We start from the raw sequence: 12,873 nt of genomic DNA on the forward strand, positions 1-12,873 counted from the left end.
TTCTTACAGAGATTTCTTCTAGAGAGTTCCCGATGTTTTTCTGGGATATCCTCACGGGATTTCGCCGGAAGTTTCTCCCTGGAATTTTCTTAGTGGTGCCGGGATTACTTCCAGATTGTTTTCCGAGATGTCCCAGGTTTTCTCTGGTTTTTTTTCAGAGAAGGTAGAGTTTTTTCAATAGATCTTTGAGAAGTTTCTCGAAAGATTTCACCTGAATTCCTTGCGATATTTTCCGGGAATTTCTTACAAGGAAGTAAGTTACCACAGGAGACATCCGAGAAAAACTCCCGAAAAAAAATCTCATGTGGATAACTGCAAGAAATGCGGTGAGCAACTTCGAGGAAAAGCCTGGAAAAGGAAATCCCGGGAAGAACTTAACGAGAAACAGCTTCTGCAGAAATCCCAAAAGGAACTAACAAAAAAAAAAAGGAAGCCCGGATTAATCGAAAAAAAAAGAAATGTGAGATATCCCAGGACCAACGCCGGAAGGAATCTTTTGAGAGAAGTACCGAGAGAAACTTCGAGAGAAATCTCAGGTGAAAATAAAAAAAAAACATCCCGCAAGAACCTTTAAAAAATATTCCAGATGAAACACGCGTGGAAATCCAAAGCGAAATCTCCTTTTAGAAATTCTTGCAGGAAATCTGGTAGAAATCCTATAAATAACTCCTGCAGCAACTTTGGAAAAAAAAATCCAGGAAAGATCTACTGGAGTATATCTTGAAAGACGTAAAATTTGAGAGACAAATTTGTGAAAAAATAACCACTTGATTTGGTGGGATTCGAACCCACGACTCTGTATTGCTAATCCGGTGCTTTAACCAACTATGCCACAGAACAAGTAACGATTCTGTGGAGAGAAAGTCAAACTGGATCTCTCAATCAAACGTACATTGCCTAAAATATTTCAAGTTTTTCGTCTTCTCTTTAGATTTCAGAATTAATCATGGAAGATATCCCGCAATTCTTTTTTAGCAAAACGCAGGAAGAACATCGAGAAAATCCCACGAGGAACCATGGGAGCAATATAAAAAAAAACCTCTAGAAGAAATTCTGGAAAAAAATCCTCGTGAAAAAGTCTAGCAGAAATCGGTAGGAGTTCAGGAATCTCAAAAGATTCTCCAGGAAAAAAAATGTTCAAGAATTCAAAAAAGACTACCAAGAACAAATTCCCCGAAACTCACTGAAACCTAAAATGCCTTGAAACACTCTAAAAACCCCTATGAAACTTTATGTGAAACTATCTTGCAAGATCCCTAAACTCTTGGAAATGTCTTGAAAATCTGATGAAACATCCCTAAAACCATCTTAAAGCATCCCCAAACCTCCGGAAATCACTTACAAACCCTAGAACCACCTAAAACTACCTGCAACCACCTGAAACATCCTGAAACGCCTTGATATTCGTTTTATAGCCACTTGGAAGTCTTTTAGAAGCCATATGAAAGCCCCTGACATGCCTTGAAACGCTTTGAAATTCCTCTTAAAGCCTCTTAAAGCTGTCTTGAAAGCCCCAAGAGTCCCCTGAAACCCCTTCTTGAACCTCATAAAACTTCTTGACAAGCCTTGACTTCCTTCTTTTATTTTCCTGAAACCTGCTCGATGAATACACTTGAAAACACCCAAAAGGAACCAAGGATTCTGAAAGCAATTCTCTAGTACACTAAAACCTCTTTTTATGCACCTTTTTTATGCCCTGCATAAAAAGAGGAAAAGTTTCTCAGAACCCATATGGGGTCCGAGTGGGTCTCAAGGGGGTTTTGGAGTCATTTCAGAGCATCAGAGCATTTTAGGCTGGTTTCAGAGGCGTTGCGGAGGCGTCTATAGGGGTTTTGGTTTTTAGGAGGATTTTTTTGAAGCATTTCAGGATGTTTCAGACCATTTTCGGCGTGACTCAGAGGCGTTACGGAGGAATTATCGGGGTGTTCGGAGCTTCTCACGTGCGTTACATGGAGTCCGAGAGGGGGATTTTGGAGGCATTTCGAGACATTTCAGAGCATTTTCGGCGGGATGCAGAGGCGTTACTTAAGCGTTACGAGGAGTTTTCGTAGGATTCTGAGCCCTTATGTGCGTTACATGGAGTCCGAGGAGGTTTAAGGGGGTTTTTGAAGGCATTTCAGGACGCTTCAGAGCATTTTCTGCGGAATTAGGAGGCGTTACGAAGGCGTTACGGAGGCGTTTTCGGGGGGATTTTGGAGGCATTTCTGGACGTTTCAGACCCTCTTCGGTAGGATTCAGAGGCGTTACGGAAGCATTATGGGGGAGCTTTCAGGGGTTTCGAATCCTTTCAGGTGCGTTACATGGGGTCCCCGGGGGGTTTAAGGGGAATTTTTGAGGCATTTCAGGAAGTTTCAGAGCAGACTCTGAAATACTTTAAAAATACCCTCAAACCTCTTGAAACGCCCTTTGAAGGCTCCTGAGATCACTTGAATTGCCCCTGGAGCCCCTTGGAGTGCCCCTGAAACCCACTTAATATTATTGAAATACCCAAGAATTCCCCGTAATCTCATGAAAACACCAAAAAATCTTGACAGAACACCCTTAACCTTTCAGGACACGCGCCATCAAGCAACCGAAACTGCACCGCGCTCGCGCTGTATACGACGAGCTAGGTTTTTCGGTAGTGTTGTACTTTTTACAACAGCGCGCGTCCTGAAGGGTTAAAAGGCTTATCAAGCCCCCCGAAATAACCCCTTAAAACGCCCCTGAAGCTCATTGGAACCACCTTTTTGGGCTCTCTGGGAACCTTCTGAGAACCCGCCTAGCCCCACCTCAACTGCCCAGGAGCAAGACCTGTTCTCGCAATATAGATTCTCTAGTTAAAGCCTAAACCTAATTTATGCATAAATTTCCCTCTTTTTATGTTTTTTTTTTTTAATTTATGCACAATTTTAATTTATGCAGTCCTAGCCATGTGCATAAAAAGAGGTTCCAGTGTATCCTGAGATGAATTTGTCCGAAATCATGAGACGGGTTTCTTCAGAATCTTGAGAGCGTTAATCTCAGAATTCTGAGCGTGATTTTCCCAGAACGATGGACTTCTACACAATCTTGGGAATATTCCCGCGTATCCTGAGAGGAGTTCCCCCAGATACTTTAGAAGGACTCCTCCCACCAATCCTGATAAATATTTCCCAAAAAGAGGTTTTTCATGAATTCTGAAAGAGGTTTTCCTAGAATCCTGATAAGAATTTCTACAGAGTCCTGAGAAGGGTGTTCTCCCCAAATCCTTGAGATGGTTTTTCCTAAGATTCTGTGGGGAATCCTTCAGAATACTAAGAATATGATTCTCCCCGAGAAAAAATCCACCAAAGTACTGAGGGATTTTCTTGGAATCCTGAAAGATTCCTTTGGAAGCTTAAGAGGAAAGAGGAATTCACTCGGAGTCCTGAGAACGATTCTCGCAGAGAAGATTTCCCCAGACTCCTGAGAGAGATAACCCCTGATATCTGATCGAGATTACTCCAGAACGATGGACTTTCACAAAATCTTAGTAGAAGTTTTACCCAGAATCTTTAGTAGGACCCCTCCCATCATCAGAAAGATTTTCCTAAAGAGAATTCTGAGAGGGATTCCTAAGAATCCTAAGAAGGGAATTCTCCCCAAAGCTATAAAAGGGATTCTCCTAGAATCCTGAATGAAATCCTTCAAAATGAAGAATAATTCTCCCGAAGAAGAATTCCCTTAAAATACTAAGAGGTTCCCCTGGAGCCCTGAGAGGAATTTCTCTAGAATCTTAAAAGACATTCTCATAGAGAAGACTTCCCTAGAATCCTAGAATAGATATTATTTCATCCAGAATACTGATAAGCATTCACGCAGAGTTCAGAGAAGGTTGGCCCCTGCATCCTGAGAGGGATTAACGCGGAATTCTAAGAATATTCCACAAGAATCCTGAGAGGGATTCCAAAAAATCCTGAGAGGGACTCCCCTAGAGTTCAGAGAGACAAATCCCAGAATTGTGGAAGAAATTCTCTATGAATGCTATAGTAATTCTTCAAGAGATTGCTCTTATAGGGTGTCCCAGAAAGTATGGGCACAACTTTGCAGCTCTGCCATTTGGGAAACATCAAATGCCAATCATTAGAATTTGCATTTAACACTTCGTTTGAATGCGGTAGAACATTCCCTAAAAGACCTTTCAAAGCTTCTGCACAAATTGTTATATTTTTCAATGGCTTCGTTTAACAAATTGTTTTCTACCCATGAAATTAAACTCAATAAAAATTAAAAAAATATATCCGTGTATTTCTACATGCGTATCTATTATACAACCCTTAGTTTGAATTTAAAACATATACTTTTGTACCTGAAAAATGAATTCAAACACCAAAATCGATATTTTTGAAACCCCGATTTTCGAATAGTTGAAAACAAGCTTCTGAATAAATATCACAGCATGCAAAAAACTACAATTAAATTTCACTATAAGTTAAATAAATGCTCCAGCTTTCTAAAGTGTAGATTGAATTATTTTTACTCTCGTTCAAACATCCTTCAAAACTCGAATGTCTGTGGGCATGTCTTATCCAGAAATAGAAAAATGCGATTTTTTCAGTTTTCTCAAAATTTTGAAAGACAAGTACGCACAGGCAAAACATTTTTTTTTATAAAAATTTCAACCAACCGTCTAAGGAATCATGTTTTCGAATATATCATGACAAAAAAAAAAAAACAAAAAAAAAGTTTCGAATTTGGGTTTTAGGCAAAACCGTAAAAAAGTAGTTTGTGCAGAAAATTTCGAAGGTGTTTTTTCATTTTAAATACTATGCATACAAAAACCCTTTTTAATGTGTAATCTCTTTACAGGAATCAATGAAAATACTTTGAATAAAAATACAAAAATAAAGAAAATGTTGTTTGTTAAGAAAATGGTTGTATTTTCGTTATACAAAGTTGTGCCCATACTTTCTGGGACACCCTATATTTTTTTCTAATTACATACTTTAAATTCCTGAGACTCTTCCAGAATCCTAACAGGGATGCTTTCAGAAATTAGAATCTTCAGAGATAATCCTTCAGAATACTGAAAATAAATACACAAGAATTCTAAAGGAAATTTTCCCAGAATCGTGATAGGGATTATTCTAGCATTTCAGGAGAAATTCTCCTTGAAATCTGGTTGGGGTTTCTCCAGATTCCTAAGAAAGAATATTCAAAATTCCCGGGAGGGAATTCATCCTGATGGGAAATCCACCAAAAAGCTTTTCTTGGAATTCTCTCAAAATTCAGTGAGGGATTTTCTTAGAATCCTGGGAGAGATTCTTTCAGAATCCTGAAGGTAAATAATATTCCCAGAATCTTGAGAGAAATTCCACAGAATGCCGAGAGGGATTCACAGTGTCCTGAGAGGAAATCAAGCCTAGGATCTCCCTAGAATTTTGGGTGAAATTACATCTGAGAAGGAATCCCTAGAATCCTGGCAGGCATTTCCTCGAAACCTATAGAGATTCCTCCAATATCCCGAGAAGGATTCTTATAGAACTTTAAATTGGCTTTCTATACAATTCTGAGAAAGATTCTCCTTAAATTGTGAGAAGTATTCTCTCCCACAATCATGACAAGGATTGCCCAAGAATCATAAATATTCTCACATGACTCTGGGGTGAATTCTAAGCTGAAGCTAAGGACAGTGGTAATATTTCTTCAGGACCTCAACAGTTCTGCCAAAGTTCCTTCAATGAATTCTTTCAAAGATGCTTCCACGTATTTTTTCTTGATTTTTGAAGGATTTTTTAATAGCTTCCATTAGACATACCTCAAGGAATTCTTTAAGAAATTAAAAAATGTCCCAATGATTCTTTCAGGAAACTTTCCGGAATTTTCTCCCACGAATCTTTTAGATTTTTTTTTTCAAAGTGTGTTGCAATAGTTCCAGCTAGAATACCTCCCGACATGCTTTCAGGCATTTCAACAGAAAATCTTCTAAGAGCTCACTTTAAATTCCAAGAGCTCCACCACAAATTCTCTAACAATTATTTGAATTTTTCCATAGTTTTCTCTTAGAATAGCTTCAACATTCCAGGAATTACTCTAGCATTTCTTATAGATATTTCTGAATGAGTTTTTCCAGAGATTCTTACAGCAATTTCCACCGAGATTTCTCCAGGGTTTTTTCCTGAGGTCTTTTGAAGATGCTTCAGTAATTCCATCCGAAATTGTTCTTGGAATCCATTTCGTTCCTCCATAACTTCCTCTAAGAAACGCTGCAGACACTCTTTTAGGTGGTGTTCCTACAAGAGCTTCTCTAGAGATTCCTCTGAAAACTTCAGTTGAAGCTTTTCCAAAGTTTCCTATCACTTGTTTAATAGATTTTTACTGGAATTAGGGTGACAATGGGTATTATCGGCAGGTTTGTTCTCTTCGTCATGGAGGGTTTTTGTCGGCCAAATTGCCTGAAACTTGGCCATATAATTCAGCTTAGTTGGGAAGGATTTGAGACCAACCCTGAGTTCAGTAGGTTTCAAGAAACCCCCAAAGACGAAGAGAACAAAACGGCCGAGAATAGGTAATTTCCCCTATTCAAGAAACTCGTTTAGAAATTTATGTTGGTGTTCTTTCAAGAATTCTCGTAACACCTCGAGTAAATTTCGGGAGAATTATTTGGGAAATCTGAAAGTATTCCTGAAAGATTCCCGACAACGAACGAAACTGGTATTATGGTTAAAGCCCATGAGTATCACGCGGAGGACCTGGGATCGAATCCCAATCCTGACATACTCACAAATTGCAAGGAAATAAATGCTGTGGGTCGTGAGATGAACTGGCTGAAAATCTCGTTAATAAATAAAAAAAACCAAAGTTAGTATCTGAAAGATAGTTTGAAGCATTTGTTTAAGAAATCTCTAGAGAAATTCATGAAGGAATTCCTGTGGTGAAACTCTTTGAAGAATCTCAAGAAAAAAAAAAGCGTTTTGAACAAAATTCCTGGAAGCAACGCGGGAGGAATTCCCAGATGAAATCCTAATAAAATCGATGGAGGAACTCTTGGAGGCCTTCGTTTAGGAATCTCTAGAGGAGTTCCCGATAGAATTCTTAGATGGATTACAGGACAAATTTTGGAAGAAGTTGCTAGAAAAACCTCCTAACGATCCCCTGGACGAACTTTCTGAAGAATTTCTTAAGGGGTGTCTGAAACAATTTATAGTAATGTTTGGAAAAAATCTTAAAGCAATACTCAGAAAAAAGTTTGGAGGGATTCATACAGGAATTTTCAAAGGATTTGTAACGGATTTTGTTCAAAGTATCTCTATGTGGGTCCTAGAAGAATTTCAGCAAGAAATTCTTGGTGGAATCTATGCAGAAACTTCTGGAGAACTTCTTGGTGGTATCTTTGCCCAAGTAGCACACATATTCTATACAAGCATATGTAACCTTTATATGACTGAAATTGGTCATATAAGTGTTACAGTGACTCATAGAAAACATGTGTGCTACTAGGGTGGAAGTAACTCTGAGGGAATGTTGAGCTTGATTGCTTTCCTATTCCACTATCGCCAGTTCTCCCACACTCACACAAAGAACCATTTATATAGGATAATATGCATATTCAATGGTGTGTGTACCTTGGGGAGTATTGATGATCTCCTATTTTTTACGCGAGAGTGGCGCTTTCTACGAGAAAAACAAAATAATACGCAAAAAAAGAAGTTTCGAAAAAATAGTTTTTTTTAATTTGTTATGATAAATCTAACATCGTAACGCACCATTCATTCTAGGGTGATCTACATAAATTACGAGACTCTTCCTGTAGATCCTTGTTCCAAGATTCCAAAAGTAAGTTATTGAGAAAAACCAGGAGGCAATACTGAAGAAATATTAGAAGGATCGATCGTGAGAAGGGCTCCGGGTTATTTGGCCGAATGTCATTTGGCCGAATGCCGTTTGGCCGACTGCTATTTGGCCGAAAAATGAATGATGAACTTAACTGACCATACAACTGTTACCAGCCTCAGTATAACTTGAAAGAACAGCTTATGAGTCAAAGAAGGAAAAATCTTTGATAGAATATATTCAGTTTCTACCCCACTAATCCCTGAATATCAAAATTAGAAAGAATATCCTATGATCAAAAGAAGGAAATATTTCTGATAATCATATTGGTAATTAGAATGTCAAAAACTTCTCTTAATTGTTTTTATCGCGATTCAGCCAAACGGCATTCGGTCAAACGACCCTTTCGGCCAGATGGAATTCGGCCAAATGGCGTTCGGCCAAACGGCATTCGGCCAAATGGCCGGACACCCTCAAGGAGAAATACCCAAAAAGAAATTGCTGAGGGTTCCCAGAAGAAATTCTTTGGAAAATTTGAGGAGGAACTTCTTGAGGAATCCCAAAAGAAACTTATGAAATGCTGATGTATATTCCAGAAGTAACTTTAGCATAAATACCACAGGAAAGTTTTAAAATAATCTTTGAAGGACCTTCTTGAAGAAACTCGGAAAACTTATCTGGAGGAATACCAGAAGCAATTCCTATAAAAAATCACAAAGAACTACCGGAGGAAGTTTAGAAGGATCCTGACAACAATCTTTCTGTTTAATTTATATTTATGTATATTTCAACATAATACTAATTCTACACCCACCCGACAAGAATCACCGAAGATCCTTAGTAGATTTCAGGAATCCTTGCAAAAGTTTCTTCTGTGATTCCTTCAGAAGGGTCCTTCAAATATATCTTTCTATGGTTTCTTCTCGTAGTTCTTATGGTATTCTCAATGGAATGACTCCTGTTATTTTTTTCAATTATTTGTGGCATTCCATCTTAAATTTCCTACGACCTCATCTAAAGTATTTTTCCAAGATTTCAGAAAAAAACTTCAGAATTCCTAGAAGAACCTCTTGAGGGATTGCAGAAATACTTGATGAGAAAGAAGATCTCGAAGATTTTTTTTCTGAAATTGCTGAAAAACTCTTAAAGGGAACGCCATTACGAATTAAAAAAAAAAGCGGACATCGTCTTCAGCCACCCAACCCAAGCAACACGCATGTCATACAAGAGTAACGGCAGCGCAAATTTGGCTGTATAGATGTTAATTTGACGTAATTTCAACACTTTGCTAGAATTATGTTAAATTAACTGCTACACAACCAAAACTTGCGATGCCGTTACTCTTATAAGACATATGTGTTGTTTGGGCAGAAGCTGTACAGACTCTGAATGAACGGAGCACTAGTAGTTACAGAGAAGAAACTATCTTCACGAAAACTTCATCGCCTGGAGCGGGAATCGAATCCTCACCCCAAAGCGATTAAAAGCTTGGTGACCCTAGCCGAACGGCTACGAGACTCTACAATTTTATGAGAAACATTCAAAATAGTCCCAGATATATTTTTTTGAACTCCACATTTTATTATTGATTTTTTAAGTCAAGTGCCATATAGAAATTCAAGAGGATTCTAAAAAGGACCTTTTTGTGGAGTTCCAAAAAAAAAAAACAACTTGAAAAATCACAGATTAAGTGCCTGAAAAGCAAATCCAAGAAAGAACTGCTGGAAGAATTTCAGAATAATCTCCAGCTGCTTATCTAAGAGTTACACAATCTTCTAAAAGTGTTTTTTTTTCTAATAACTCCAATTTGGAAAGAACTAAATTTCTTTTGATCAAAATATAAAAATTTCAAATTATTTATTTTGACTATAAGCACAGACAAACAGATTTAACACTGCGAACATTTTTCGTTTGAAATCGTAGTTACGGAATCATGTTCGCCCAATGCTAAAATGACTGTGTTCGGCCAACCATCAACTAGGTGGAGGTAGTGGGCAAATATCAAACTCGAACAAACACGATGCGAGCGCCACGGATCAAACTATCAAATTTTTGAAATTAGCCGTTAATCGGTGTACGATGGGAATTATTAGACTTTCACGTCTGCTTGTCTGCTCTGAGTCAATCGGTAAGACACTATTTGTTCTTCCAACAAGGGGTTTTTCTCAATTACAAATTCCTAATACAGCTCCTCATCAACTCTGAATCGCCTCCACCAGACCCCAATTCACTCTACACGAAAAACCTGCTAATCGTTTAATTGTAGGATAGAGGAGAATTGATCGAGCAACCGACGTCGACGACGTCGCCGTCGTCGGTCGGTTCACACAGCACACAGCACACACGTAATCGGGAGCTGGAAAATTCAAGGCCGGAGCTCTCTGATTCACACCGATGGCGATGATTCGATGTGGAATGTGGAAATGTGTTCAACGATCAATGGAGATTTGATGAGGATTGCCCCCATCATCAGCAAAAAACAGAAAAAATAAATCGGTTTCATGTTGAGATAATTATCACTTTCTGCACTGATTTTAACGAGCGGTGAATCAATCGGGGGATGCCGTTCCAAATGATGTGTTGGTAGGTGGCTGTGGACCATGAAGCGTACACATGGCTACACCTACCTACTGTATTACGCATGGTTGCCGGTGGAGTTTCCTTGAATGGGTTAAGAATGCTGTTGTTTTTAACATTTTATGTATTCTTTCTGGTTTGTTTGATTTCAATTATTTCCATTAACAGAATTTGATTTCACGGTCTTGTTTTCAGATTTTACGGATGGGTTCATTCCTTTGTGTCGTTCTCATAGACTATTGTCTTAATCTTGCTCGTATCATATGTTGCTAAGTCACCTTTTGAACAATTTCAATCTATTTTTAACTAAAACAAATAAACTGTTTTAGATGTTTCTACATTTTTATTATTCAAGTTACAGTTTCCTCCTTTTCTGCGGTGTTGTATTCAATTTGAATCCAAAAAAAAAACAAATTATAGAAAGGAGGTTTAATTATGGAGAGCCCATATACCCTGAAGATATAGTAAACGCACAGCTATTCAACAAATACCTAGGTACGATTCTCGATAAACGAATACGTGCCAAAAACAACCCCCAGAATGGCCGCTTTGTTCCAAGGGGTGAATACACCTTAAGATAATAGATGATCATTCAGTATCTTCCCGATCTCCTCAGTCAAAAGAGAACGAAACGAAAGTCGTTAAGCATGGAAAAGAATCGACAAAACAAGTTCTCGACTTGGAAAAAGCTAAACAGCAACGGCACGGCGGCGGTTCGATAGTCAGTGTGACTGCGTCTGCTCTCAGCTGAGGGGACGGACCCCGTCCGGATGAACCTAATACGCACGCAGTTTGAAAGTCCTACTTGTCTACTGTCCATTAGTATTAGAGTAAAGTGGGGCAAAAGTTCGAGTGGGGCAAGAGTTTCTTTTGAAGTTTTTAAGCTCAATTCAAAATATTTCTTTCGGGTGTCAAGGTTGTTCGAATCCTTTTTGAAAAAGAGTCTTTCACTCCAAAAATTATGAAAATTGATCAATATTTCGAGAAGTTATGACAAAATGTTGGTTTTTGATCAAAAAATTGTAACATGCGATGGCCCTTCCAAGGCATGGAATGAAATTTTAATGGAATCGAATTCGATATTTTATTTTGGGGCGTAACTAGGTATATTTTGAAGATGCTCTAGCATGTATAACTTTTTGCAAAAAAGATTTGGAAATCGTATTTTACACATAGTGGGGCAAAAGTTCGAATTGTGGGGCAAAAGTTCGAGTGGCAACTTTAGGTATAAACCTAAAATTCTGCAAAATGTACATATTATCTCTAAGAGTGATGGAATTGATGAGAAAATTCGATTAAAGTTGAAAAAAAAAATGTTGTTTTATCTGAATTTGGCGGAAATCTACTAATTTTTGGTGTAGTAAATTCAACCCTGATTTGGGTAAAATCTAAATCGAATTTTAAAGTGTATTCCAGTTCTAACATCAAATATTAAGTGGTTTCAGGTATTCCTATTAACAAAGTGTCAAAATAGTGTGCTACGGTTAGCGAAATTCCACAAACACTAGATTCGAACTTTTGCCCCAGTGGTGGGGCAAGAGTTCGAATAAAACACACACTTACAAAAAGTGTTGTAACTCAAAATTGAAAAGACATTTGGCATAACTTTGTTCAGCAAAATTCTAGCTCATGGATGGTAGAATCACCACACGGTATTTATTTATTTTTATCTGCTTTGATTTTTTGAAATAGGTTGAATTTTCAACTAAGGTTGAACTTTTGCCCCACCTTACTCTATTATTATTGTGTTCGATGAACCAGCCCTCGCCTCGCTCGTGACCTTGACGGTTTGAATACTTTAGGCGGCAACGACGACGACAGCTTCCTGAGTTTCGCTCGTCCCATGCATGGTCACCGCACCGTTACAACCTTTTCCGAGCGATTTACCTACTGTTATACCTAATTGATGGGCCTGCGGTTGATGAGGTGAACGTCGCTGACGAAGGATGCGGATGTTATGTACATTGAAAGTCTGAATTTATTTGAAACAAAGAAAAGCGTTTCTCAATGAGTAACTAACAACGGCACTTCGAAAGTGTCTTCCCTCTATCGATACACACTGCTGCCTAGGCTTACTCTGTCGTTCGATTTTAACGTACCTAGTTCACCATCAGTCAGATCTTTGCTGTTTATCTTTTCCGGCGGGTGCACATTACAGTTCTGCCACTGTTCCAAATCTTCTATTCATTTATAGCAATAATATCCATGTCATCCACAAAACAGACAAATTAGCCGGATTTCGGCAAAATTGTGCCCGGTTTTTGAGTCAAGCTCGTCTCCTAATACCTTCCAGGGCGATATTGAACAGCAGGCATGAGAGTCCATCACTGTGTCGTAGTCCCCGGTGAGATTCAAAAGATCTGGAAACCCTTACGCAGTTATTTATACCGTCCATCTTCGTTTTGACCAGTCTAGTGAGCTTCCCGCTCCCGGAAAAGCCGCTCGATACTGTCGTACGTCACCTTGAAGTCGATAAACAAGTGTTGCGTTGGGACCTGGTATTAACGAAATGTTTGAAGGATT

At 38.6% G+C, this 12,873-nt stretch overlaps 1 protein-coding gene across 1 annotated transcript in view; it reads right to left on the minus strand.

Moving 5' to 3' along the window:
• LOC109413762 (protein fem-1 homolog CG6966) overlaps positions 1-12,873 on the minus strand; it is a 275,206-nt gene that overhangs the window by 31,959 nt on the left and 230,374 nt on the right. The window lies entirely within an intron of this gene.

Source organism: Aedes albopictus, chromosome 3 (assembly GCF_035046485.1).
Source record: "Aedes albopictus strain Foshan chromosome 3, AalbF5, whole genome shotgun sequence".
NCBI classification, from domain to species: domain Eukaryota; kingdom Metazoa; phylum Arthropoda; class Insecta; order Diptera; family Culicidae; genus Aedes; species Aedes albopictus.